General features: G+C 43.3%; 1 long non-coding RNA gene across 1 annotated transcript in view; it reads right to left on the bottom strand.

Moving 5' to 3' along the window:
* LOC138569889 (uncharacterized) overlaps positions 1–27,006 on the bottom strand; it is a 153,707-nt gene that overhangs the window by 29,683 nt on the left and 97,018 nt on the right. Inside the window, exon 3 of the long non-coding RNA XR_011303350.1 lies at positions 15,822–15,944. This is a non-coding gene — a long non-coding RNA (uncharacterized lncRNA). The remainder of the gene's footprint in view (positions 1–15,821; positions 15,945–27,006) is intronic.

Below are 27,006 nucleotides of genomic sequence, written 5' to 3'. Positions count from 1 at the left end.
CCTAGCTCATGTTTTAATTTGGAATATCTATTTGTCCCCAGGGCCTAATCTATGCGAGTTAACTACCCAAATGGAAGAGATTATGGAGAAATGTTTCTGTAAATACCCAGGGCTACAAATTCTCTTGATGGGGAGACTGAACACAAATATGCGGTCGCCAAAGGAAGGCGTAGCAGCACCGAACCTCCTGAAAAAATTGACTCTAAATACAAGGGAACGACTTATAGAAAGTCAGATCGTTACTGCTGGTCAATGCTCTTTAAAACGTGGGGTTTGAAAACCCCATATGATTTGCTGAGTCCAAAGGTGCCCTACATAACATGGACTCTTGGAGAAAAATCTTCTGCCATAGGCTATATTTGGGCATCGGTGGACATTTTCAACTTGATAGATAGTTTTATTCTCCGTCCTACACTGATGAGCGATCACAAGATACTCAAATTGAATTTGCATATCTCTATAGAAAGGGCTCACTCCAAGCTGATGATGCGCGATCTGGCCTTAAACTCAGGAAATAACAGAATGATCTGGCACTCAGGCAATGTAACTGCATGTAATGTTCTCTTCTGTAAGGATCACGATGCAACTACATTTAAGAAAAAAAAATAAGGTTCACTCACGACCACTTCGGGTAAAGAAACCTAAAATGCAGGCTTCTAAAATCCACACACAAGTATGATTTGGCAGTCCGTGTATGCAAGAGATTGTTACGTCGCATCTTAAGACAAATCCACCTGCTTGACCTTACAGACAATTTACGAATAGAGGGAGTTAAACATGTGATACAAACATACCGAAACTGGATTAGAAATCATAAATCTACCCTAATACAAGCCGACAATGAGGAAATGCTCAGTTCTCTAAAAAAAAAAATAATAATTTTGGCAGCTCATAAATAGAATTTCTAAACCTGTCGTAATTTGCAATCTTAATCCAATCGCTGAACAAACATGGGTAGCACATTTCGTGAATTTGTATGCGAGCAGCGAACCACGCGAACATTTTTTACACAAAGGGGAAACAAGGTTGTGGTCGGGCAACTTCTCCATAGAAAAAATCAGAGAGAGGATAGTCCGGACTAGCCCCTCTAGAGCGGCAGGCCCCAACGGCTTATCAAATGCCCTTTTTAAAGGTAACCCGGACAAATGGTCAAAAGTACTCTTTCTTCTTTTCGAAGACATAAGCAGAACAAAGGTCATCCCAGAATCGTGGAATATGAGTTACATTATCCCTATTTACAAAAAGGGAGACAGATCCCTGCCTTCAAACTACCGGCCAATAGCCTTATTAGACTCTGATTCAAAGATATATGCAAGCCTTCTCCTTCAAAGGATCGAACAGTGGGCAACCACAGAAAAGATTTATTTGTCATCTCAATTTGGCTTCAGAAAAGGCATTGGCACATTGGCGGGAGGCTTGTTGATCTCCCTTCTTCAAGAATTAGGTTGGCAAAAGGGGGCGAGTCCGGTATATTTGGGCAGCATGGGTCTGTCTCTTGCATTCGATCGGGTGAACTGAGACATATTATGGAAGAAGCTGTCCTTAATGGCACTCCCTCGAGACATTCTGGATACTCTAATTCATTTACATGAAGGGTCGAAGATACAAGTTCGCTTAAGTAGTGATGGTCAAGTCTCGGAGCCAATCAAGACATCAAATGGGCTCAGACAGGGATGCATTTTTGCCCCAACACTATACAATTTGTACACATCTGATATAGGGCCGGTGCTTGGGAATGCTGCCTTTATTCAACCGAAGTTAGAAGGGAAAAAAATCTGTTGGTGTTCTTACGCAGACGACTTCCTATTGTTTGATAGATCGTCGGTGGGACTCCAGCGTTTGTTATCAGCATTTGCTAGAAACATGGCAAATAACGATTTAGCGGTAAACTCACAAAAATCACATATTGTATGTTTTAGTGGAAAGAGAAGATCATCATCTTCAGAAAGCTAGTACCTGGACAAGTCCAAATTGGTCATCAAGAATTATATGATTTATCTGTTTTTTTTTTGTGAACGCAAATGCAAATAGTGTCCAAATTTTAAATAATTATTTGTCCAAAGTTAAAACCTGTATTACCCAGATGAGAGTACTGTATCATAAATTTGGCGGATTCTCGTACACTCCTACTTTGAGATTCTATAAATAAAAAGCCATCCCGAAAATACTGTACAGGAGCGAAATTCCATTCATAATGGGTAAGCTGGATGTGAATAGGTTGGAGGCATCCTTGCTCAGAAAAATAATTTTCTGCCTACCGAAATGTGTCCCAATAGTAGCTATTCGCTACGAATTTGGGTTACAATCCTTCAAGAGTATTGTGGAGTGGAAATGTCTTCAACTATTTCAGAATTTAATTGTTCAAACGGAAAACCATTTATATAATGTATTTTCTGAGTTGCTGAAGCAGGGTGTCCACAAATCAACATTCTTATTCAAATTAATGGAAATGTGAAACTCATTGTTGGTCTGTGCAGGAGTCCATTTGCGAACCCTAAAAAAGTGAAACAGCTCTTGCAAAACACTGATTGGGCAATGACAATTCAAAAATTAACTCAGTTTAGATTGTATGCTCACATGGTCACATACTACAAATACATGGGCTCTATGGAACCATATTTATATCTCTTTCCCAATAGAGGGTGGAGAAACTGTTATATGAGATTTAGATTCAATGTCATGCTCACTGGTGAAATAATTGCTACAAGAACAAAATCAATGCAATCCATAACAACATGTAGACAATGTAACGAACATGAGTCTAAAGAAACATTGAGGCATTTGTTACTTGAGTGTCCTGCTTTATCCTCAAAGAGATTGTCTTATTTTGCTAGATTTGTACCGGATGCGTCTAATGTGGATCTAGATCAAGTCTGGAAACGTATATTATTTGACAAGAAAGTTTTGTTGCAATTAGCTGTTGTCAGATTTCTAAAAATACAATGTGATCTATCGTAAATTTTTAATATAATCAGGCAGTTTTGCTCTGTTTTAGATATATGAATTTTGCATCCATGAGTATTTTATCATCCTTTGAAATCTTGATATTTAAGATATATGAATTGTGAATATGTATTGTTTTATCTTGTCTGCTAGGATGCAGTTTGTAGTTTGCACAATAGGTTTGTTAATTGGTAATCCTTTGGAAGGATTTTTTAAAACAATGTATCATGAAATCTTGCTTGTTTCTGAAGGTGAAATCACTTATTTTATGCATAGGTTTACTTACATTGTGCTTGTCTCCTTTTAAATATTGTTTTATGTAATTTTGCTGGGTTCTGTATGCAAAATTGTTCTCTCATTCATATGTCCTTTTGTATTTTGCGATTTCTTTCTTCAAATTTTGGTTGTTCAAATTTGTAAAGGTTTTTTTAAAGCCATATACAAATAAATAAATAAATAAATAAATCTATTCTCGGGAATTGGAATGGACATTGTGTTGCCCCTAGAAACATCGAAATTAGCGAACAAATACATTTTGGTATTGCGGATTACGCAACGTGATACACCCAGAAGCCTTTCCCCCAAGAGCAAATGCCACCCAGCACATCTTGAAACACCTGCTCCCTTTCATTTCAAGAGTAGGGTTGCAAAAGGAAATACTGATACATCAAGGCTCTTAATTCATAAGCAAATTCATGGGGGAAGTAAAATAAATATTGCAAATTACCACTTGGAGGACCTCAGTATACCACCCACAGACAGATGGCCTTGTAGAAAGATTTAATAAGAAATTGAAGACCATAATGCAGAGGTTAGTGGTCCAGGATGACAGAAATTAGGCTCATATTATTCCATTGGCTTTATATGCAGTTGGAAAAACAACTCAGGCTTCCCCAGGATTCTCCCTGTTCGAACAACTTTATGGACGGCAACCCGGGATGTCCTGGATATGCTGAAGGTAACCTGGAAGGAAAGAGAAGAGGCCCCAATACCACTCTCCCAAACTGCCACTAGACTTAAAGAAAACATGACAGCAGTTAGATCTTTGGTGCAAACCCATATGGCCAGGGCACAAGAACAACAAAATGGCCCCTATGACAAAAAGGTTTCCTTAAGATTTTTTTTACAATGGCCAAAAGGTATTATTGTAGTTACTCACTTCTGGGAACAAACTAATATTCAAGTGGCATGGACCATATGAGGTGTTAGAACAAATGGAACTTTGTAACTATAAAATGTCCCAACCCGATCGCCGCCTAAAAACAAGTCTACCACATAAATCGTTTGAAGGAGTGGAGGGAAAATCCTTCAGAGTCTAATGTCACCCTATTATCTTGTTTGTTACCGGAGGATACAGATAACACCACCCCAATTCCCCCTGACCTTAACAACAACCAAAAACAAGATCTATATGATCTCATAAGACAATTTACTAACTTGTTTAGAGCTAGGAAGAGGAAAGGATATTTATCATCACATCCGCACTCCAGCAGGCAAAGTGGTACATTTAAAATCTTACCGACTCCCAGAATCCAGAAAATAAACCATTATTCAGGAAGTAAAGCAGATGTTTGTGACTAATATTACTGAACCATCTACTAGCCCTTGGTCCTCTGCTGTCGGGTTGGTGGCAAAGCCTGATGGGAGTTGGAGGTTTTGCATCGACTTTAGAAAGGTAAATGCCATATCTGCCTTTGACGCTTACCCAATGCGATCTTATTGACCGGCTGTGTATGCTCTCTTTCTCTCTACTATATACCTTACGAAAGGTTATTGGCAAGTTCCATTGTATAGACCTTTCAAAGAGAAAACTGCCTTTGCTACTCCTATCGGTCTGTTTCAATTTAAAGTATTAGCATTTGGTCTACATGGGGCTCCTGCAACATTTCAAAGATTAATGGACAAAATTCCACAACCTTACTTGAACTTTTGTGGAGCTTATACAGATGATATTGTTATACACAGTAAAACTTGGGAAGATCATTTGTACCACCTTTATACAGTCATGCAAGTACTAAACTAAGAAAAGCAAGCCTAAACACAAACCCCATAAAATGCAACTGCGCTCAACCTGCCGTCAAATACCTAGTGTTTTTTTGTGGGTAATGATACCATTCAACCCCAGCAGGAAAAGGTTACAGCTGTTCTAATACCCCAACAGTGAAAACAAAAAAGATCAGAGAGCCTTTTTGGGGTTAATTGGCTACTACCACCGGTTTATTCCAAAATGTTCAAACAAGACCTCCCAACTCACTGACAAACTGAAAAATGTTGAGCCTCAAAAGATCAGGTGGGATGAAGATGAAATTTGTTACACAACTTTAAAACAAACCCTGTGTCAGAGCCTCATTTTGAAAGTAGCAGATTTTTCCAAAGAATTAATTTTACAGACCGATGTTTCCTTAATGGGTCTAGGAGCCGTCCTTTCTCAAAATCATGACGGACTAAAACACTCTATATTATATATCATCAGCAAGCTATTTCCTAGGGAAAATAACTACTCTGTTATCGAACTTGAGGCACTGGCTATCGAATGGGCTGTACTCCATCTTAAATACAATCTGTTAGGCTGCAAACTTAGTCTGATGACGGACCACTGTGGATCAGTCAAAGAAAAGAGTTCAATCCAAGAGTTATGCAGTGGTTTCTGGACCTTCAGCCCTATTGTTTCATAGTGGAACACAGGAAGGGTCGAGATCAAGGTAATGTCGACTTTCTCTCCTGGTTTCCATGTGAAACACCCAAGTACAACCCGCATAGGGGAAGGGTATGTGAGAGACCCGAGGGCATAATCCCATCTACACCGCCTTGGAGTTTCCTATTAGGTGGCCAGGGAAAGGCTATTGCTCTTGGATCCCTTTCCTGTTACCTTTCCTGATATCATTTCCTGTCACTCTTTGGCCGGCCTCCCTTGGCCCTCTTCCTGCTCCCAACTGTGAGGCTTAAAACCTTGTGGACATCTTCGACTCAACACTCTCCTTCTCTACTCACATTTCTGACATCTCTAAGAAGTCACACTACCAGCTGCACTTCCTCAGAGGTATTCTTCCTTACCTCAACTTCCCCCAGAAGTTCACTGTCTACTGAACTCTGGTTCTCTCTAGGCCGGACTACTGCAACAGCCGCTTTCTAAATCTGCCTGCCTCTACTCTCTGCCATCTGCAACTCATCCAAAACAGGACTGCGAGACTTGTCCTTGGCCTCAAGCCCAGGGATCATATCTCTCCAGGACTGAAATCTCTGCACTGGCTCCCAGTGTCTGCGCAGATTAAGTTTAAAACCCTCAGCATTGTCCACAAGGACTTCTGGGGCCTGGGGCTTCATTACCTTCAACTCTCTACCAAAATATCTTCTTGAGCCCTTCGCTCATCCGCCTCCAACTCCCTCAGGGTCAGTCGCTTCTCCAAGCAACAAGTTGGTTGTAGATCTCTTTCTTCGGCTGGGGCTTGCCTCTGGAACAGCCTCCCAGCCTCTCTGAAACTTGAGGAGAACCATCTCCGGTTCCAGAAGCAGCTCAAGATCTTCCTCTTTGCTTCTGCTTTCTCTTCCCTGCTGAACTCCTGGCTGAAAATTAATTTTGCACTGGTCACCTGGCTACCCACTGTTCTTGGGTCCAGGTCCCCTCCCCGCCAGTTGCACACCTGAACTGCCCCCCCTCCCCCTGGAGATCCCCTGCACTCACCCCCTGCACTCGGATGCTGTTTTTCTATCCCTACAGCCCCCTACTAGCACCTGACACCTGTTGTCTGAACTTACCCCTGCACTTGCCACCACCTGGCTGCACTTCTTATTTATTGTATTTTATTAATTTTACTGTTATCCTATATACTGCACTGCCCCTTTCCCCTTGCACTTTCCCTTCACCCCCCCATTCCCTGCACTTGCGCGATTTCAATGTCACCTGGCCTAGTAAGCTTGTAGTCTGTCTTCCCTCTGTTCCCCCTCCCTTGCCTCTTCCCGCCTTGAAACACTTGTGTATAGGCGCGTTATAAATGACATATCACATCATACCCCGACCCTGGGGGTGGATACGCGAGGGAGGATCACCTGGGTGGATGGACCTTTGTGAGTGGGGAAAGGATATCTTTAGGTGAGGTCTGGAATCCCCCTTTCCCTTGAAAGAGTGAACCCTACCCTCCCCTTGCCTTCATAGGTTATCTTCAATCTTTTCCTCTTTCACACACACACACTGTATTTTGTGTGCCCTTTCCTAAGTGTTTTATCATATTTTATATTTATAAATATGTTATATGCTTGTCAAACTGCTGAATCACAAATACATGCTTCTGTTGTGCTGACAGCAGTAATTAGGAAATTAAACTGTGGGTTCATGGGTGCCAACTTTTGATTTTCACTACAGGCGCAGAAATACCCCCACCTATACCATGAATATAAGCAAGTGTCCAGCAACCCATGTCCTGGCCAAACCACATTTTATAGCACTTGGGTTTTTTAAAGGATTTGCAAAAAGTCATACGATTAACAACCAGTTTTTAATTTAACAATTCAGCAACTGTCTCTCAACCTGCTGAGCTACCGAGGTAGCCTTCCACTGTAGAGAGTGTCTATGGATCCCTTAATGTACTAAAACTCACTGCATTACCAACAGGATTTTGGGTGCACCGCTGCCATTGATGTGATTTAAAATGGAATTGAGGTACAGTGTGGAGTTTTGAAAAAAAGCAGCATTAAAGAAAAAGCACCATTTAAAAACTATTATTTTGAACATTTTCTTTGAGCAGAGTTCAACTGTCAGCTCTGCCCCCTCGAACTCCGCCCCCTCCTCCAAACTCTGCCCCCACCCTGGCCCTGTTTCTCAGGATACTTGTTAAGTAAGATCCTTAGGAACAAACTTGCAGGTTTTGTCAGGCTGGTGGACAAATTGAGACTTTGAAGCATCTCCTATTACATTGTTTGAATTTACAGGACCAAAGGACAGTTCACCTTGGAAGATGTATTCGTAATCGTTCGACTTTATTATGTAATGACTTTTGAACTTGTTTGTTTTCAGGGGACTAGGTTTCTCTTAAATTGGCCGTAATAACCTATTTGAACAGCATATTTTTGACAATAAATAAGTCTAGTTAGTAGTTGACCCGATGTGGGAAGACTAATTAGTTAAATGTTTTATCAATTTTATGTACATGAAAGGAAAATATGTACGATAGTGGTGATTGTTCTTGTTTTATGCGTGTGTGTAAGGTTTATTGCAGACCAATGCACAATAAAGAAATTAAGCTATGGATTTTTAAATTTCTTTAAGTATGGCTTTGGTGTGCTAAGTGCCAATAAATAGCATCTGGCTATACAGCCGGGATAACAGGGATTCGGGCCCGGCTATACTAACTGGGCATCCTATGACATAGCACTGCTGTAATATGTGGGCACAATAGTGTGTGGATTAACGTGCAAAATAGGCCTAATAAAACCTGGTATTGCTTTCCACTTTGAGCAGAATGGAAATTGGCAAACCCGATATAATAGTCAACAAGTCAATGTTTAGGTTTATTTATTTATTAACGGCTCACTGCATAACTTAATTACTTCTTGGTGCTTACAGGCTTGAGTTGGACCCAGAAACAACAGGGTTATTGCCAGTAGTTCGGGTTGCTTCGAGGTGCCAACCTTCCAGAGCTTCCGTAAATTCAACAATGATAATTATGTTATATTAAAGGTTCTTGTACCGCGCAACGTCACCACCTGTGTGGTGCCTTGGCGCTCTGGCAGATCTGTAAAGCAAGAGGGTAAGTTAGTAGGACTGAGTGGGAGACAAGAGCAAGAGAGATGTGATGTGCTGTCGGCAGTTTCAGTTCTTTTTACACCGTTGGCTGAGCGTAGGTGTGTTTTTTGGTTGGTAGCCGTCATATGCTGTTGTGCGAGGCTACGCGTAGCTTGTTTCGTTGTTGTGGTATAGTTAAGTGCGTACAGTTTGTTGTGCTGTAGAGGCATGGTTGTGTTTAGTTCAGTGTTTGAGAAGTGTATGCAGAGGATGAGTTTTTGTTAGTAGGGTTGTTTAGTAAAACGTGACACCACTACCAAAAGTGACATGGAACCAGCATGTGGGCTGTACAGAGAGCACCCAGAGCACCCCTGATACTTGCATGGTCTCCAAGCACTCATGTTAGTATCTTATCGGGCGGGTGGGGGGGCGGGGGGAGGGTGGGAAAATAGCAAGACAGCTTCATTGATGAATTGATGTATGCAGTTTGTAAGTACCCATGTACTCTTTCTTGTGTGGATTGGTGTCTAAGTGGTATATCAAGGGAATAAAGGCATAGGCTATAAAGGGGGTCAAAAACAACCTATATTGCTGTTATGTGGACTACAGCAAAGCATCTGATCTTGTCTGCCGCCCCCTGCTGTGGGCGAAATTGAGAAAATTGGGCATAGATTCGACACTACTATATTATATTATATCCAATTATTGTATACAAACACCTCAGTCTCAGTTCGGCTAAGCCAAACAAGAATTTACACCAATTATCTTCAAACCACAAGGGAGCTCAAACAGAGATCTGCACTAGCGCCTATGCTGTTTAACCTGTACACAGCAGATATGCATGAAAGTCTTAAAGCTGTAAGGAATTTCCCACCAAGGATCAACGGGGAACCACTGCAGTGCCTCACATACACAGATGACACAATCCTGTTCAATAAAAACCCTTTAGGATTACAACGAACAATTGATGCACTAGCCGCCTACTCGCAAAAAAAACATATGGTTACTAACATCTCAAAAACCAAACTAATGTGTTTGGGGGGAACTTGCAAAAAAAAAAATAAACGTGTTTATTTGGAAATTAGGGGATTACAAATTAAAGATAACTAAGGAGTACAGCTACTTAAGGTTTCCGGTTAGATTGGATCCATCCCTAAAATGCTTTGCTGATATAATACTGCAAATAATTCAGAAAAAAAGTGGCTGGTAGTTAAGCACTTTCTGGTTACACGTGGGGGTTTTTAACATAGAAGGACTATTGGAGACATACCGAATGAGTATAGTCCCGAGTATCCTTTATGGGGCGTCGGTACTGCCAGGTCGATTTATGACAGGGTTGGATAAGATAGAAGGGAAAATCTTGAGAACTGTTATCAATCTCCCACCATGTGCACCGGTTGAGGCTCTTAGACTAGAACATGGACTAACAGCACTAAATGGGGTCTTCAAAGAGTATTACTCTAACTCCTACCAATGAACAACAACACAAATTAACTATTAAGGCTAATTGGAGGGAAGGCTACTATGGTGGGCAAGAATTTGTTTTTGGCGGAACTTCGAACGGACGCCCTAATGATCCTAAACAAGATGGGAGCCCAGTTAAATCAGGTTTTGGACAACCAGTAATTAAACAGTAATTAAAAATAAATTTCCACTCTGGGATAAGATGAGTGCTGATAAATTAAACTTTATTCATTATATCTCTTTATTTTAAAGAGATATAATGAAAACTCCCACCAGAGTTATGGATATAAAACCCAATGTAGATACCCAACAAAATGCTGTTCAATTGACTTGAAGCGCTTTATATTGTATCAGAGGTTAAATCTGCTCCCTACTAGAAAGTACATCGGGGCTTGGCTGAATATGCCATATAACGAAGAACTCTGTCGTCGTTACCAAAAAGAAATTGAGACCAGTAGACATATACTCACGGCCTGCCCAATGCCAGAATCACATTATGAGAAGGGATATGCCCATTTAGTACTAGGAAAGGAATAGATTGTCAAGGACAAATTTTGCAGTTCCTTGATTGGTGCGGAATCAGTGGTTATAACGGCGGCAGTATATCGTATATGAAAGGTGGCCCTCAAGCTGCTGCAGATGGACCCTAAATATGGGTAACTATAACTTGCATAGGAAGGTGATCCAAGTTCACACAGGGTGACAAAGGTATGAGACCAATTGGTATTTTAACAGGTCCAATTAAGAGAGTATATTTCTAATGAAATGGTATAATTCAGTTGACTTAGTTTTAAAACCATCGTTTATTATGAAATGCATATAATAAATATCAAGGTGAATGAAGGAATTACATTTTAAACGATTCAGGAATTATTAACCTTGATTAATTTTAATGTCATTGTTTTTATTATGTGATTTAATGATGCATTTTTATATTTGTGGTGCATATAATGTGCTTCAGGTTTGTACTATAACTGAATGCACAATAAAATAAAATATAAATAAAAAGAGTGAGTTGGTTGTAGAGTTCTGTTTGAGGTCGATGTACGAGTGACGTCTGCGAAGTATGTTTCGGCGTGAAGAAGAGTAATTAATCTTCTAGAAATAAATGAGTGGGTTAAGCAACAATCTAGGGTGCTAATGAGCTTAATATTGTAGAGAATTGATTAAACTGCTTCAGGAATTTCTGTCCAGAGTCCCAAAAACCAAGTCCCCAAAACAAAACCACTATGAGAATCCCTATCTCTCCTCCAGTCTTATATTTAGAAGGCCCTTCCCATTTTTGCAAGATGTGAGGGCAGTGCAGAGATCAGATTACCTGACCGTTTGCACCACAGAAGCACGGTCAAGATGAGGTTAACAGGCCAGGCAGCGTCTCAATAAGTGAAAGATCTGATCCATAACTTGAAGAGACCACTCCCACCCGTTTGGGGATTGGCTCGCTGAGGTCATCTAATGAGCCTCCAGGAACATTTTGTGGTGGATATAGTCATGCCAATCGTGTATCCCTAAACTACACAATCCAAGTTGACTTACATAAAAAACCTTCTGCTGTATGGTAAGAGCCAGCACACAATTCAGTGATGCAATAGGCTACAATATGCATACATATTAAGGGTACACTTCGAAGGATAGTGGACTAGTGGGATAGAAGCGAGGGAAGGAAAGGGAGCTTGTCTCCATTAATGTTTTGGAGCTGTATGTTTTCTAGATCTGCAGCAAACTTTTTTTTTTGCTTAGATGTTGAGCACTTTACAACAAGAGGGAGCCAGCATTGGGCATGGCCTTAAACAGAACATTACTGTTGGGAGTTCGCCAAGCAGGTATTCAGTATCCTTTGTAAACAGCTGATAGAATCTGCAGAGGCAGAGCCATTGTGAGCTTCCACACAAATATCTATGGGAGGGCACAATTCCAAACGTACCCATCAGCAAGTCCCCCAACAGATGTCCTGTGAAATGTGCCGTTATAAAAACGAGTCTTCTCACGTGCATTCACTCTCAAGAACACAGTATTTGCAAGCTTTGAGAACAGTTCTGGGAAATCGTATTGACTGCAAGTCATCACTTCGTATTTGAGGAAATGTGTTCTGCGCAGAAACACTTAAAAGACCCAGTTATCAGGGCAATTCTTGATGCAGGTGCCCTGTATTATAAGTAAGCTAGGTGGTTTTCAATCCATCATAGTTCTTGTCTAAGAGGAGCATTAATTGGAGAAAGCAGAACATTTCCCTTTATGGAGGGCCAGAGCCACCTCCTATGAGTGTGTCTTAGACCAGAAACCCCTTTAGCCTCAGACCAAAAATTCAGAAGTTAAAGGGATGTGGGGTCAAGCCCAAATATAAACACTTTAAGGTCCTTGACTCTGCAGTTCCTGGAATATGTTATTCTGAGCCACCTACACAGACCTTCCAGGATTTTGCGGCATGAAATGACAAATTTAGCGGCACAAACCTTTATTTATTGCAGCATTTTTGCGGGACATTTTGTATTACGTGGAGGGTGTAAGATTGCCACATTGCAGGAAATAGGCAGAGTTCAAGGCTACAAGAGAGCCAGGGTATCATTATTATGTATCTTCTGTATTAATTTAATAGGAAGAGTCCCAGATTTCTCTGGCTTGGCTGAACAGTGTTTGATTGGCTACATTTTTGGTTTAATGTGCATGCCTATTTAATAGTATTAACTAAATTGATCATTATCAATTGCAATGCTGAAAATATTCCCCTATGTTCTCCAATCCCCCAAACGCCCACACACCTCTCTCACCAACACACATCTCACCAACCCCCCATGACAACTTGCATTTCTGAACCTCACACTCTGACATACAAATACTCACGTGCTATGTCACACTGTCAAGTCACAATTTGCACTGCCCATCCCCTGCCACACTCCAAATCATACTCCCAACTCGCACCTTACACTCAATTCCTCCTGCAATAAACAGTCCTTCATTCTTTTGTGCTGCTTCTGCATCTTGCATCCTTTCATTCTATTGCACTCTTCCCTCATCCTTTTTCCTAATCTGCAGCTCACTGCCTCTTTCCGGCCAACCCCTTCCTCTCTGCTTTCTGGCTCACTGACCACACACTCCCTCTACTTTCAGTACCTCTGCTTGCTCTCAGATTTCAGGCCCACTGCATCACTGCTTCCTCTGCTCTCTTGTACACCGCTTCCTCCTCTGACCCACTGCTCTCCCTCTGCTTTCTTGCCTATCACTTCACATCTCACCCATCACTCTCCCTCTCTCTCCTTTCCCTCTCATAGTGTAACAATTTTTTTTTTTTAATGTAGATTTTGACCCAGATTCTAAAAAAATGGGGCATTTAAAAATAGAGCCGAGGATATGCTATGTTTAGACAACCCATTTTTGGAAATGAGCAGGTCACCTTATTCTCAAAGGTGACCGGCGCATTTCCACAGGCTTGAGCTGTAGCGCAAATTGTGCACTGGCCAGCTGCCTTGAATGGTGTTCTGGGTTGTTTGACCGAAGTGTCATTATTTGCGGCGGAATTGACCGTAGTCCATTTTGCCGCAAACTGATTTGCACTTCAGCCAAACAACCCAAAATGTACCTTTCGCCACCACCCGCTCCCCTACTTAACTGCTTGGTCGCTGCTGCTTCCCCTGCCCTCTAACGCGGGTCGGATCTGACTTTGCAGGGTCCCTTTTTGGTTATTTTCTTTTTTTTCTGTCCCCGCCTCCAATTTTGAAAAGTGGGGAACACCACTGCAACCCCCTAACCCAAACAATACTGAACTTGGGGAGCGGGTGACACCCCCGCAACACATGTTCGGTATTTATAAAAATCGATCGAATAGTACTGGACGAAATAGGTCAAATTGTACCATTCCATCGATTTTTGTCATCAAAATGGGTAGTACCTTGAATAGAATCGCTCTCCCGGCAGTGTTCTGCAAGCTCCCAGCGCCTTTCACAGGGACATGCCCTTCAGAGGCCTGCCACTGTAAAATGCGACCCAAAAAATGCATTTTTATCCTGTTTGAGGAACAGAAATGCAAGCGACACAGCAGCGGTTCATACCTTAAAAGAAATGCATGATAGAGTCAGGAAAGACCCTATCATGCAGTGGCACCCCCACATCCTGTGCAAGTAGGGTTGCCTACAATTACTGCACATTTAAAAGTGCATCTTGCTTGGAAATGAGTGATGCGATTTTAAATTGTCAGAAACGCCACTTTATTTGATCAAGGAGGTGAAAAAGTCCATCTGAATGGGCGCACATATAAAATGGCCCATTCATGTGTCCCTTGTGGATTGAGCTGCTCTTTTTTTGGGCGCAAGTGATGAGATGTGTTGAGAACCTGGCACCCTGAGTAATTTTTTTTTAAAACAGTAATTTTTGCAGATTCATTTTTTTTACATTTTTCTTTTTTTAAATGTGCTGTTTTTGCACAAAACGGCCGTTTTCGCGGCATTTTGTGCAAAACGGCCGTTTTCGCTGCATTTTGCGGGATCGCAAAATCGCTATACGCTGGAGGGTCTGCCTACAGAATAAAGCTGATTGGCACCAGACAGCTGCAGAACCCAGTTCCACTCCCGCTTGCCCACGTAAGTCACCAAGTTTTACTTTGGTTCATTTCTTTAAAAAAAGTTTTGCAACTTCTCAAAAGGGGCCGAGGCCAGTCTTTAGATGGCATTGCTTAAAGAATGCCCATTAAGGAATTTCTATTTACAAAAAAGACAACGGAAGAGGGTAGTTTGGCCCGGAAAATACGAAGTCAAGTAGTTCAGGAAAAATAGCTCTGCAGGCATCCAGTCGGGTCCAAGAGACTCGTTTGGAAGCCAGTGCAGGAGTAACTTCACCACAAATTGCTAAAGAATTTCTCCCAAGTATCAAGGAGTGGCTCCTATAATTTTATTTTAAAAAGAAACCGTTCCAGATAGGTTTGTTTTGAAATAAAAGTTTAGGAAGAAGTTGAAACTTGCACTTCGGTGCACTGCACTGAAAGTTTCCTTAACAGCAGGCGTATTTGTTTAGGGATTTGTATTGGGCGTGGCGATGGGGTTTGTGGGGAGGGGGGAAAAGCCATTATGGAAAATAGTTCCACTACTTCTTTTTGTACACTTCGACCACTGGGCGGGCGCCATGACAGGAGGGGGACAGAGTTTTACTTGATTTCTCTCCCCTGTAGATTGGAGGAAATGACATACCAGAACGACCAATGCACGATTTAGCTGGAGAAAAGGGTAGTGGGAACTTGTTGACCAATAAGAAATTAGCTCGTGTTGACACAAATAGCGAGTTTATCACAAAGAGTCACTGCAGGAATAAAATCTCACAAACCAGAAAGACGAGGATCCCTTGGCAGTAGCGGTAGCCCTAACGAGGCCACCGTGACCACGAGCGGTTTACACAAACGCAAACATGGCAGCTGAAACATTTGCAAATTTTAACAGCACGAACCGTTGCTTCAGCAAGCACACTAGGAAGGGCTGTGACGGCGGAGAGATGGTGTGTCAGAAAATGCTCGAATTATCAAGTATGAATAGAATGAAACATCTAGGGCAAACAAGCACAACAGAGGATTACTACGGTAACGGTCTTGTTGAGCTTGTCCTTTTCAAGCCTGCAAACCCCCCCATCTACCATCAAATTGGCAGTCCATGCCCACCCGAACCTATGCAGTAAGGCACGCATAACACAACCAGGTATATCAGAATACACTTACATGTCATTCCCTCTGTCACCAGCATAAAGATTCTACCACACGCCTATGGGGAGCAAGGCCAGTCTGGAAGAATGTTTGAGGACACTGGAAAGCCTTGTATAATATCCATGCATTGATCAATATCTCAAACAAAAAATATCAGAAAGTAACATATTAGCTACAGACGATGTTTCAAAGCATCAATAGGACGGTCAACACCCTAATCTTCACGAACCTGCATTATACAATCAAACTAACTCAATTTTCCGGTCTCTCAGTTTAACATGTTCTCAAAACTAGGAAAGCAAGTATAGAGAATTGTAACCAAGGATTATAGCCGCAAGAGGGCGCAAACGACCTATAATTCAAACGTTCACCTAGTCCGTCAAACTAAATATGCCATTACATGCTGCAAACTGAGGGATTTCTAATCTCGATTATGACTACTTCACTAAATCATGGCAAATTAATTAACAAGTATACTTGCAGTACGTGAGGTGGACTTGCTGTTTTCCTTGCAATTCAAATACGACGATGTGCGTTTTTTAATTTATTTTTTTAACAAATTTGGCATTGTTAACATACTGTTGCAATCATTGATGTATCAGCTAATAGTCAAAGAAAAAAAACAAGCACGGACAACCGTTTTTGCTCTTATCCTAAACAGCCTTCATGGGAACAGGTAGACAGCTCAGGGAGATTGGTGTGGCAAAGGGTCCGTTCCTCTAACACATTTTTATGAGATGAAAGTACTTTAGCCATGCTGCTTGCATTTTTAGGAAATCGTATAGAGCATAATGCAGATGTAGCTATTAACCCATTCTTGCACCCGCAGTTCTCTGACGGGCGAGCGAGCTCTCAAGCAGATAATGTGTTTGGAAAAAACCCAGGGGCACTGGAAAAGACAGTGTGCCACAGCGGGTGGGGGCTGTATATTTAAACTTAAGTTACATGTTTCATTAAGGCACACAGCGTCTTTCTGTGCCCCTTCAATTATTTCAAGAGCACTTTCTGTTCGAGAGCTCCCCATACCGTTGACCGGTTTAAAAAGGGTTTTGGGAGATATAGTACCAGAAACAGGGAGATTTGTTGCCCTTTGACTTATATTAACAGAAAGTACATTTTATGGAGGAAAAAGTTGAAAAATATCAAGATGGTTGGCCGGTCTGAACCTCGCAGCAGGAGCTGCAGTGTGCAAGCATAGGTGGGTAGTATTGCTGAAATCCTTTCCTCTAACGATTGTCAGAGGAAAGGACCTTAACTATGCAACCTAACAGAGTCGGACTTACCTTTGACCTCTCCACACTCTATGAAATTACATTAAAAAAAATACAAGTTATATATAGTCATCAATGTATCAAATAATTTGTATGAGAACTCGGACATAATCAGTTTCTTTGATTATCCTTCGGCAGGGCACAGGTACGACACAATGTCTTGCCTAATCTATGCATTGTTGGTAACACAGAAAGCACCTTTTCCATCTCCCCCCAAGCCTATTGGTTAGCCTGAAAACTACAATGCATCTGCTCCTCTGACTTGGAGCTAGCAGGAGGAAGTGGAGACATTTCAGCCACCAGAAATACCCAACCCAAAGATACTTCACTGCAAAGAAAATATCGTCTGTATTTGCCAGTGATAGCAAAAGCAGCTTAAACTCTAGACAAGTACAAAATATACACATATTGTTGTTCTGTTTGCCATGTGAAACAATGGCTAACCCCCTGCACTTACGGGGTTTAGATTCTATTAAGAGACACAGAGGTGAGTATTATGCTAAGTCATCTTTACTCTCAACAAACAGCAGCAAAAAACGACCATACTCTGTTAGGCAAAGTTTTTATGCAGTACCCTTTCGGACCACTATGCACAACTATGACTACAGGTGTAAGCAAAACCAACCTTTGGTATAAGTCTGTACTAAACAGTTTTTGGTAGTGGAGCTGAGCAGCCAGGCTTATCTCAAGAGGGAATGTGAGCTGTAATGATGTTACACAGAGGTCTAACCTCACAGGTGTTCAAATGAACTCTTACACCCCAGGTTTCTTTGTTAAATACTTATTAATTTATTTAACTGTCAGTTATAAAACATTCATAAGAAGGAGGCAATATAATCACACACAAATATACTTCAGTACTGCACACTCTAAGTTTCTGAGACATTCATAATACTTTGAAGGAGGAGCAAAAAGGCATTGATTATAAGAACATAGAAAGAATACAATATTTCTTAGACAGTGCAGATATTTTGAGTTCACCAGAAGAGTCAATGCAATTCAATAGGCTAGGCCAAAGTCAATGGGCTAAAGTCTTGGATAGGTAAAGCAGTTCTGGTAGATAAACGGAAAAGTCTCTGCCAAAGTTCTCAGGAATAGTTTGTAGAAAGAAGAATCATATGTTCGGTCACAAGCTGATTAGGCCTGCGAGTTGGGAACGTTTCAAGCACTTTCACCGCGAGAGGCAAGTACTCTCAGTCTCATTTCACAGTGCCTTACAAATGAAGAGCAAGATACAGCTGAAAACTTCTGTTCCTGGCAGTTCTTGCAGATCTCGCTGTTCCTGGGCCTCAGTCGTGGGGACAAGAGGGAGGACGTCGGGGACTCCTGCACTGCACTGGAACTGGTCAGAAAGCTGGCAACTGGCAAATCTTCAATTCCGGTAGCTGTAGTCAAGCACACAAGCTGGTGTCCCTCTCCCTGGTTATAAGGTTTCCTGCAGCACTCTGAGGAAAATACAACCAGCTCCGAGAATAGTATCCAGGTGGCTTAGTGTCGAGTTGATTGTTCCCACCAACTCAAATGGAGAAGTCGTCCTTGCAGGTCTTCTCTGCCGAGATGAACTTAGCGATTCGGACATGCAGCACGGCTTCACCGGGCAAACCAACGGTCCAGGAGTAGCCGTAGCCATCCTCTTCAAGCTTGCCTTCGGTTCTTTCGTTCCAGTGGTCTACTTTGCATTCCAAGCCAAGAGACTCGCCTTTTATTCAGTTCTCTCCCATTCATTCCAGCCTAGCTGTCACTCACCCATCAGGGTGGCTGCCCTTGCCAGACAGTCAGCCAACCAATCACCACAGAGTGCATTTGGGTCTCCTAGGAGACCAAGCAGAGTGAGTTTTGGGCACCTCCCTCACTTCCTACCCACCCCAGACACTCGGGCGCTGGTGGCGGTCTTCAGTCCTGAAGCCTGCCAAAGGCGAATGAACAAAGGAACCAAACTAGGTTTGGCGCACATAGCAAAACTCTAGAAGGACCTTTCCACAAAGAAATGGCGAAAAAAGAAGACCGGGACCTGTTTTTACAGAAGGGACTCTGACGCCATATTGAAAAACATGGCTCCTGCGATTTAACGCTACCTGTGTTCGCGGTCGGAAAAAATCATGGTAGTTCGTTGTAAAACCACTGCCAGCAGCCATTTCGAGAGGAAAGGGTAGCATTTGACGTCTACATGAGTATCTAGACACAGGGGATACTAAGTAACCCCTCCAGCACTCTATTGTAAGATAGGGTGTGCTGGGTCTAGGAATTTAAAAAGACTAGTAAATTCAATTCCACTTTACTTACTCTGGGAAACAGTAGTTTATCCCAGAGAAGGTATTTAAACCTTGGGAAAGCCTGAAAAGGCTTCCCTGTGCCACTGCACTGAGGGTGCTGTGTGACACAAATGAAAAGATGATGTTTATGAAGTTGTCTAAAACTCCATAACCAAAGAAAACACAAGAGTAAAACGCATTTCAAAACACATGAGGGAGAGGGGAAAAAGGTCACACTCTCTCCAGGTAAAAAAATCAAGTCCTCAAAATCCAGCAAAGTTGCTGGGGGTCTCTAATGTGAAGGGAATTAGCACATTTTTGAGAATTCTCCCTAACATGTTTTTAAACATTTAACTCTTTAAAACATGAAACAAATTAAACATTAGACAACTTTAACCATTTGAATAGGACCCCATTCCAAGATGGCAGACATGCCTTCATACACCAATGGGGGTCCGGTCCTCTCTATAAAGTCCCAAGAACATAGTCCCTTGTCCTATTCTTTGCTGCTTGTCACAGCAGAATAGTACTTTCTACTGCAACACGTGTGTTGCTAATAATTGCTTGTAACGTTTATGTATCTAGGTGTAATGTAATGGTGTAACTTTGTGTGAGGTCACTACTGTTTCCTTCACTTGCAGTCCGGGGAGTGTTTGTTTATGTTTTATCACCAGCGCGAGCGTTCTGAAGGGTGGGGGCTCACGCTGACAGGTGCGTTAGCTTAGCCCTCTGTCAAGGGAGTGCCCAGGACCTAGTTTCATTGTGAAAAAGGTTATTTTGGCCCTGGCTTGTGCAGCAGTGATTTCTTTGTGGCGCATTGGATTATTTGTCTGCATTATCGGAGCTCTGGGCTCCTGCTGCGACAGTGCTGGTGAGGGCACGTGCGAAGCTTCGGTGCTTTTGTTGGAACAGTGTGCCTTCTCTGCACATGGAGGCGGCTGGAGCCGCTCTACACAGAGTGGGTTCTCCAGGTTCTTGGACCAGTCACACTGTGACAAGACCTGCTTGCCCTTTTTCCTTCTGTCCTCTGAGGCGTGTCTTTGGCCGGCTGAGGCAGGGGAAGCCTCTGCTCGAGGACTCATTTGAAGATTATAAGGGCATTAGGCATAGTTGTTTTTTTTTTGTTCCTCTGTAGTATGGTATCCTGTGTAGGTGCTGGGGGCCTGGGTGTTGATGGCAGCGTGTTGGTGGAAGTTGGTAGTTCCTTGGATGGAGTCCCTAGTAGGTAGGTCCAAGTAGGTTCTGACCCTCAAAAAGTGAGTAAGGAGGTATGTAGGGTGGTGCATTGTGGGATCATAACACCATGTTGGCTTCAGCCTTTGACCGTCTTACTGTGGGCATCACTGATTACCGCACCGGGGGGGGGCGGGTGGCTGCTACACAAGGTAGCTCGGGGGATAAACTTTCTGCTCAGGGCAAGTGTGTGGCCAAGACTAAAAGGTTTAAAAAGACAGAGGTTAAAAAGGAGAGCAGGGGGTACTGAAGGACATTATGAGATAGCCCTTTTTTGACCTGGAATATATTCAACACCCACGCTCGGCAGAGTGGAAACCTGAATCAGTGGGGTCATTTTTGAGACATTGGGTCAGGAAGCCCATGGAGAAAGAGGTGCGTAACAAGTTGAAGGTTGAGTGCCCTTAGCCCTGCCTGCCTGATAAGGTGGCTGCCACCCCATAGATAGATCAGTCCATGGTGGAGATGTGCTGGGGCCCCTCACACAGATCTTCGACATGCTGGAGGAAAGTGTAGTGCTAGAATCTCTGGTAGAGATTCCAGGGCTGGGTCCAAAGTTGCATATGCCTTCTGGGGAATGCCAACACAGCCTTACCTACGGAGCACAGAAAGGCCTGCTTATGCATTTAGATCAAAAACTGGCTGATATGGCTCTAGCTGAGGCAGGCCCAAAGGCACAGGGGTTGTTGTTTGGTGATAAATGTGTAAGGGAGCTCTCCTCGTTTGTCCGCACATTCACAGCCTTAGCCAAAACCCAAACACACAGTAAGAAGGTTTTGTCTCCGTGTTTTTGCAAGGGCTGGGAGAGGCAAAGACTGCTCTTACGGCCCCCCCTTCCAGGGCTCTGCACAGCCAGTGCAAATGCTTCCAGGGGTATGCGTGCAGGATAGGATTGTGTGCTGCCAGGGGCAGTACAGATGTCTTCGTCCCGCAGTGAGGTGCTCAGTGGAGAGGTCATGCAGTCAGAGGGGCAGGTTGTGGCAGATCTTCAGCAGATGAGCAGTTTGTCTTCCCGGGGAGAAGTGGGGGGGGGGCGGTGGTTTTGGTTAGCTCTTTTTCTACCCGACTGGGCAGCTGTGACCTCAGATGCATGGGTTCTACAGATGGTGTCCAGGTTTCGGATACAATTTTACTTTTCCCACTAGTTTTCAGTTGGGAGAAGCAGGCTCTAGTGGACAAAGACGTGCAGGACCTAATTTCCAAAGAGCTGTGTTTCCCGCTTCCTGTGGTCACTCTCCCTCCCTCAGTTCAATTTTTCTGGTGCCCAAGCCAGATGGGGGGGGGGAGGGAGTTTCATCCGGTCATAAATCTCAAGGGCCTCAATGTGTTTGTGGTATACCGACATTTAAAAATGGAGAGGATTCATCTCCTCAGAGACTCTTTCCTTCCGGGGTACTAGATGGGCAAGATTGATCTCAAGGACGCTTATTTAGTAGTTCCGATTTATCCTCCTCATCAGCAGTATCTGCAGTTTCAATGGCAAGGTAGTCGCTGGCAGTTTGCTTCTCTCCCATTCGGGTTCCTCTCTGCTTCATGGTGCTGCAAAAAACGTTTGTGGCCTGTGGTGGCGTTTTTGCAGGCGAGGAGTGTCAGGATAGTAATTTATCTGGATGACATGCTTCTGTTAGCCCAACAACGGGAACTGCTGCAGGTCCATCTCAGGCTGAAAACCTCTCTGCTTCAGAGCCTGGGATTTGTCATCAACCCGGACAAGTCAGTCCTTGTACCTTCGCAATGCAACCAATTTCTAGCAATTCTCAGTTGTGCCAGCTTCTTCTTTCCTCCAGGAGAATTTAGGACATTCGCAGTCAGATCAAGTCTGTGCTGAGGAAAAGGTCCCTTTCCCTGTGGGTTCTAGCAAGGATAATAGGGATGTTGTCGGCCTCTAATCAGGCTATTTTCCCAGGTCCCCTGCATTATTGTGCGCTTCAGAGATTGAAGATCCCTCATTTATGGAAAGGGATTCCATACTTACACATTATCAGTCTTTCTCAGGAAGCCTCACAAGAGCTTCAGTGGTGGCTTCAGCACATCGACGCCTGGAATGGGAAGGCTATTTTGATCTGTGTCCCAATGTGGTGTCAGATTCCAGTCTATCAGGATTGGAGGCAAGTTGTCAGGAAAGATCCACGGGACGAAAGTGGTCTTTTCAGGAGACGTCTCTACATATCAATTGTCCCGAGCTTCTGGCGGGGTTCTTTGCAGTGAAGAGTCTGGCCAAAGTCAAGGTGAACTGTTGCAGCCTCCTGAGGATGGACAATTCTCAGCGGTACGTTACATAAGCAATCTGGGAGGGACGCAATCCAAAGTGTTGGCGGATCTGGCATGATATTTTTGGCATATCTGTCTCAGCAGAGGGATAATGCTGCAGCCAGAGTATCTTCTGGGCCTAGTGAACACAGTAGCGGATTGGAATTTCAGGTTTCTCTGGGATGGAAGCGACTGGAAGCTGAGCATAGAGGTTTTCCAGCTCCTGGTGGGTGTCTGGGGTCCATTTTATCCAACCTCTTTGCCTCTCGCCTCAATTGTCAGGTGCCACAGTTCTTCAGCTGGCATCCGGATCCGGACACCAAGGCACTGGAGGCGTCTCTACAGGACTAGAGGAATCTCAGGGGATATGCATTTCCCCCCTTCTCGCTAATTCCTCGGGTGTTCCTGCATGTTCGCATACAGCAGGTGTCTCTGGTATTGCTTACTTCGTTCTGGCCGGCTCAGGAGTGGCTTCCAGGTCTATTGGAACTGGAGGTAGACATTCCCTGCCTACTTCCGTCCTTTCATCTTCTTCTCACAGATCCAGGGGGGGGAAGGTCCGCACAAGCTTGTATTTTTTGGTGGCTCAACTGCCCCTCGTAGCTTGGAAGATTTCTGCGATTCCTGGGCTTTCCCTGCGCTTTCTGGAGATGCTTTCCAGGTTCTCAGGGACTCTTAGACTAGATCCATGCAAAGTTCCTACACTTCTAGGTGCATGCGCTGGGTGGGCTGGTGCATGGATGGGGGTGTCGATCCCATTTTTGCACCCTCCAGTCGATGTGGTCAGTTTTCTGATGACATTGTTCAAAGAAGGGAAAGCATATAGGACGATTAATAATTTCCGGTCAGCAATTTCAGCAGGTTATTTGCTGGTTAAGGGGGAACCGGTGGGCCAACATTTCCTGGTTAGGAAGGCGTTGCAGCCGATTAGGATTAAGGTTCCACCTAAGGCTAAATATTCTACCTTTTGCGATGTTGATATGGTTTTTCACATGTTTCAGTCCTGGCCTGATAATGTGGCTTTGCCACGTCAACGGCTGTCTGCCAAACTGGCTATGTTGGTATGTCTTATTTCTATCAAGATGGTTTCTGATGTCAGGGCATTAGATGTTGACAATAAGGTGTATTCTGCTGAAGGCGTGACCTTCCTTGTCATGTGTCGCACAAAAAACCTCACGACCTTGGTGGCTTATCCTTTGTTTCGAAAGGCTCAGAAATTGTGTGTGGTTAAATGTTTGCAGTTTTATGAACTCATGACTTCTGCTTATCGGCCCCCCTCTAGCTCTCAGCTGCTTATTTTTATCAGGAGACCCTTTAGGGTAGTTTTCTCTGCTACTTTGGCATGCTGCCAACACCCAACAGCCACCCCCTGAAACCCAGTTAAAAGGGTCTGACATAAGCCGTTTGCAACCTGCCAATAAACTAGAGAACTTCAATTACATATTGTGTTAAGTGCAACGCTTTTTGACGAGTCATGCTCCAGCTATTGTCATTGTACGAGTACAATGCTCTTTTCCCAGAGTGATAAGTTCTCCTGTCTCCTCGGCAAATTCTCACTCACGGTCCGAGCTGAAGCAGACATTGCCCAACTGCACTACCCGGTCATGCAGTATATCTTTATCTGGCTCACCTTCAAGGTGGACAGAGCCCTGCACTCTTCACCATTATTTCTAGGATTTGATACCCCAGGTCATAAGCCTGACATTGGCAGCTATGTTGGCTCCAGAACATACCATCTCCCACCCTTCCATTTCTCTGAACCCCCACCATTCACCTATTCATTTATTTTATTTACACTGTGCGAGAGATAAAAGCACAGAGGCATAGGGGCGCCAAGACAAAACAGGACAACAAAAAAACAAAGAAATTCGAGAGGATGTCCGAAGCAAAGCAGATCAGGCAGAAAGGGACAGAGGGATCAGTGAAATAGGATAGTTTAAAGCCTGCGCTTAAAGAGAGAGAAACTAGGATAAGATCTAAGGTCCAGAGGAAGGGCATTCCAGATCTGAGGTGCTGCATAAGGGAAGGATCTATGTTCCACGTAAGAAAGCCAAGTTCTTTGGGTCTACAGAAGGTAGCTGTTGTTTGATCGCAATACTCTGCAAGCAGAGAGTCGCGAAATGAGATTAAATAGGTATTTAGCAACCTGCCCAAAAAGGCATTTGTGTGTGATGCACATCACACGGTAGGTGATTCTGCTACAGTCAGGGGGCCAATGTAGCGCTATCCTTGCTGCTGTAACATGTTCTCTCCTTTGCAGGTCGCAACGATGAGTACCACGTTGTTTTGTACCACCTGCAAGCGAGTAAGATCATGTTTGGAAATGCCAAGCAAAAGCCTGGAACAATAATCCAATGTTGCTCCTATAAACGCCCGGGCGACTGTGGCACGGTTTGCGGATGAAAGAAAAGGCTGTAAATGGGCCAGTAATTTAAGATGGTAACAAGTACTAGACACAATGTTATAAACCTGTCCTTTCATGGATAATTGTTGATCAAAAATAAACCCAAGTCTCTAGACCTTGGGCTGTGTAGGAATATAAAAAATCTGCAATTTTAATAGCTAGATAATCCAAGCTAATCTTCTGCAGCTGTGCAGCGGTCCCCAGCATCAAACAGCATCATGAGATCTGTCTTAGAACTGTTAAGGGCAAGCTTATTAGCTTTCATCCATGTTTGGAAGTACTCGTAGGTGGAGCTCAGAGTAGAGGAGTCACCCGTAAGGGGAACAAGGCATTGCATGTCATCCGCGTAATTGGCGTATAAAATGCCCAATTTATCAAGTTGTTCAAACAGGGGGAGTGTAAAGATGTTAAAAAGGGTTGGTGGCATGCATGAGCCCTGTGGAACCCCACAGGTGACAAACTCCTCAGCTTGGGCGTCTTCAGAACACCCTTGCTCTGCAATCTGCCAGGAAAGATTTCACCCATTCGGTGGCAGCAGTGGAGAAATGCGCTGTATCCCTTAGTCTCTCTGCCAGGATGGTGCAATCCACCAGATTGAAAGTGGCAGAGAGATCTAGGAGCATAAGCATAGTGGTATTCCCCTTCGCCATAAACTGCAGTATATTAATTTATTTTAAGTTTGAGTAGGGTAGATTCTGTACTATGAGCTAATCTAAAACCAGATTGTTTAGACCCCAAGGTATCATGTTCAAATAGAAAGGTCTCTATCTGAAATGTGCCACTTCATCCAAGGTTTTAAGTAAGTAGGGCACATTCGTAATGGATCGATAGTTTCCTGGTACGACGGGGTCAAGGGAAGGTTTTATCAATGGCGAAATCCAGGCTTGTTTTATATCACTGGGGGCAATTTTCTCCCTAAAAGATGCATTGACAAATTTGGTTATAAGAGGTACCAACTGAGGGGCACAAGCCTTCACTGTAATAGCAGGACAGACATCACCCTTACAATTGGTAGGCTTCAATTTACTAAGGATGTCGGCGAGGTACTCTCAGAAATAGGCTGAAAAGCCAATTCAAAGAAGGTCCTAGGTGTAGCCGGCACTACAACGCTATGGAGTTATTTATTCATATCCGTGTTTGTACAGGTGATGTTTGCCTGAATATTATTTAGTTTATCTGAGAAGGCCCCTTGAATGTCATTACACGACCCACTTGGTGTCTTTAATAGCCTGTGAGGGCATTGGACAGGTGGCCTCCAGTTCTTTGAGGACTCTAAATAGCTCCTTTGAGCTAGAGGCTGCCCCAGAAATGCGTTGCTCATAGTCATTTCTTTTAGCTGAGGAAATGGATGTTTTATACAGCTTGGCTGCCTGAGCGTAGAGAAATGTATCCTCATCGGTCGTGGTTTTTCCCACTGTTTAAGGGCAATGTATTTACTTTTCTTAGGCACGCGGATCTCTGCTGAGTACCATTTTTGATCTGGTTGTTTCTTAAGTAAACGTGAATTGACTGGCACCAGACTTTCAACAGCGGTTTCCAAAGACTTATGAAAGGCAGTGGACAGTTCTTCGGCCAAATGCAGATTGGCCAGATTGTCAGTAGTGGGTAAGATGTAAGGTGCCATAGCTGTGGGAGTAAGTTTATGTACATTTCTATAGGAAATCTGACATTTTTATACTGTGGTTTCTGTAGCCGCGGGAATGAACATAATCCAGTCCAGAAGATGGTGGTCTGACCATGGGCATTGATTATTATGTATGTTCTCGATGTTAATGCTCTGGGATAAAACC

Source organism: Ambystoma mexicanum, chromosome 2q (assembly GCF_040938575.1).
Source record: "Ambystoma mexicanum isolate Mex_15411 chromosome 2q, UKY_AmexF1_1, whole genome shotgun sequence".
NCBI lineage: Eukaryota > Metazoa > Chordata > Amphibia > Caudata > Ambystomatidae > Ambystoma > Ambystoma mexicanum.
This window is presented reverse-complemented; position numbering and strand designations above follow the sequence as displayed.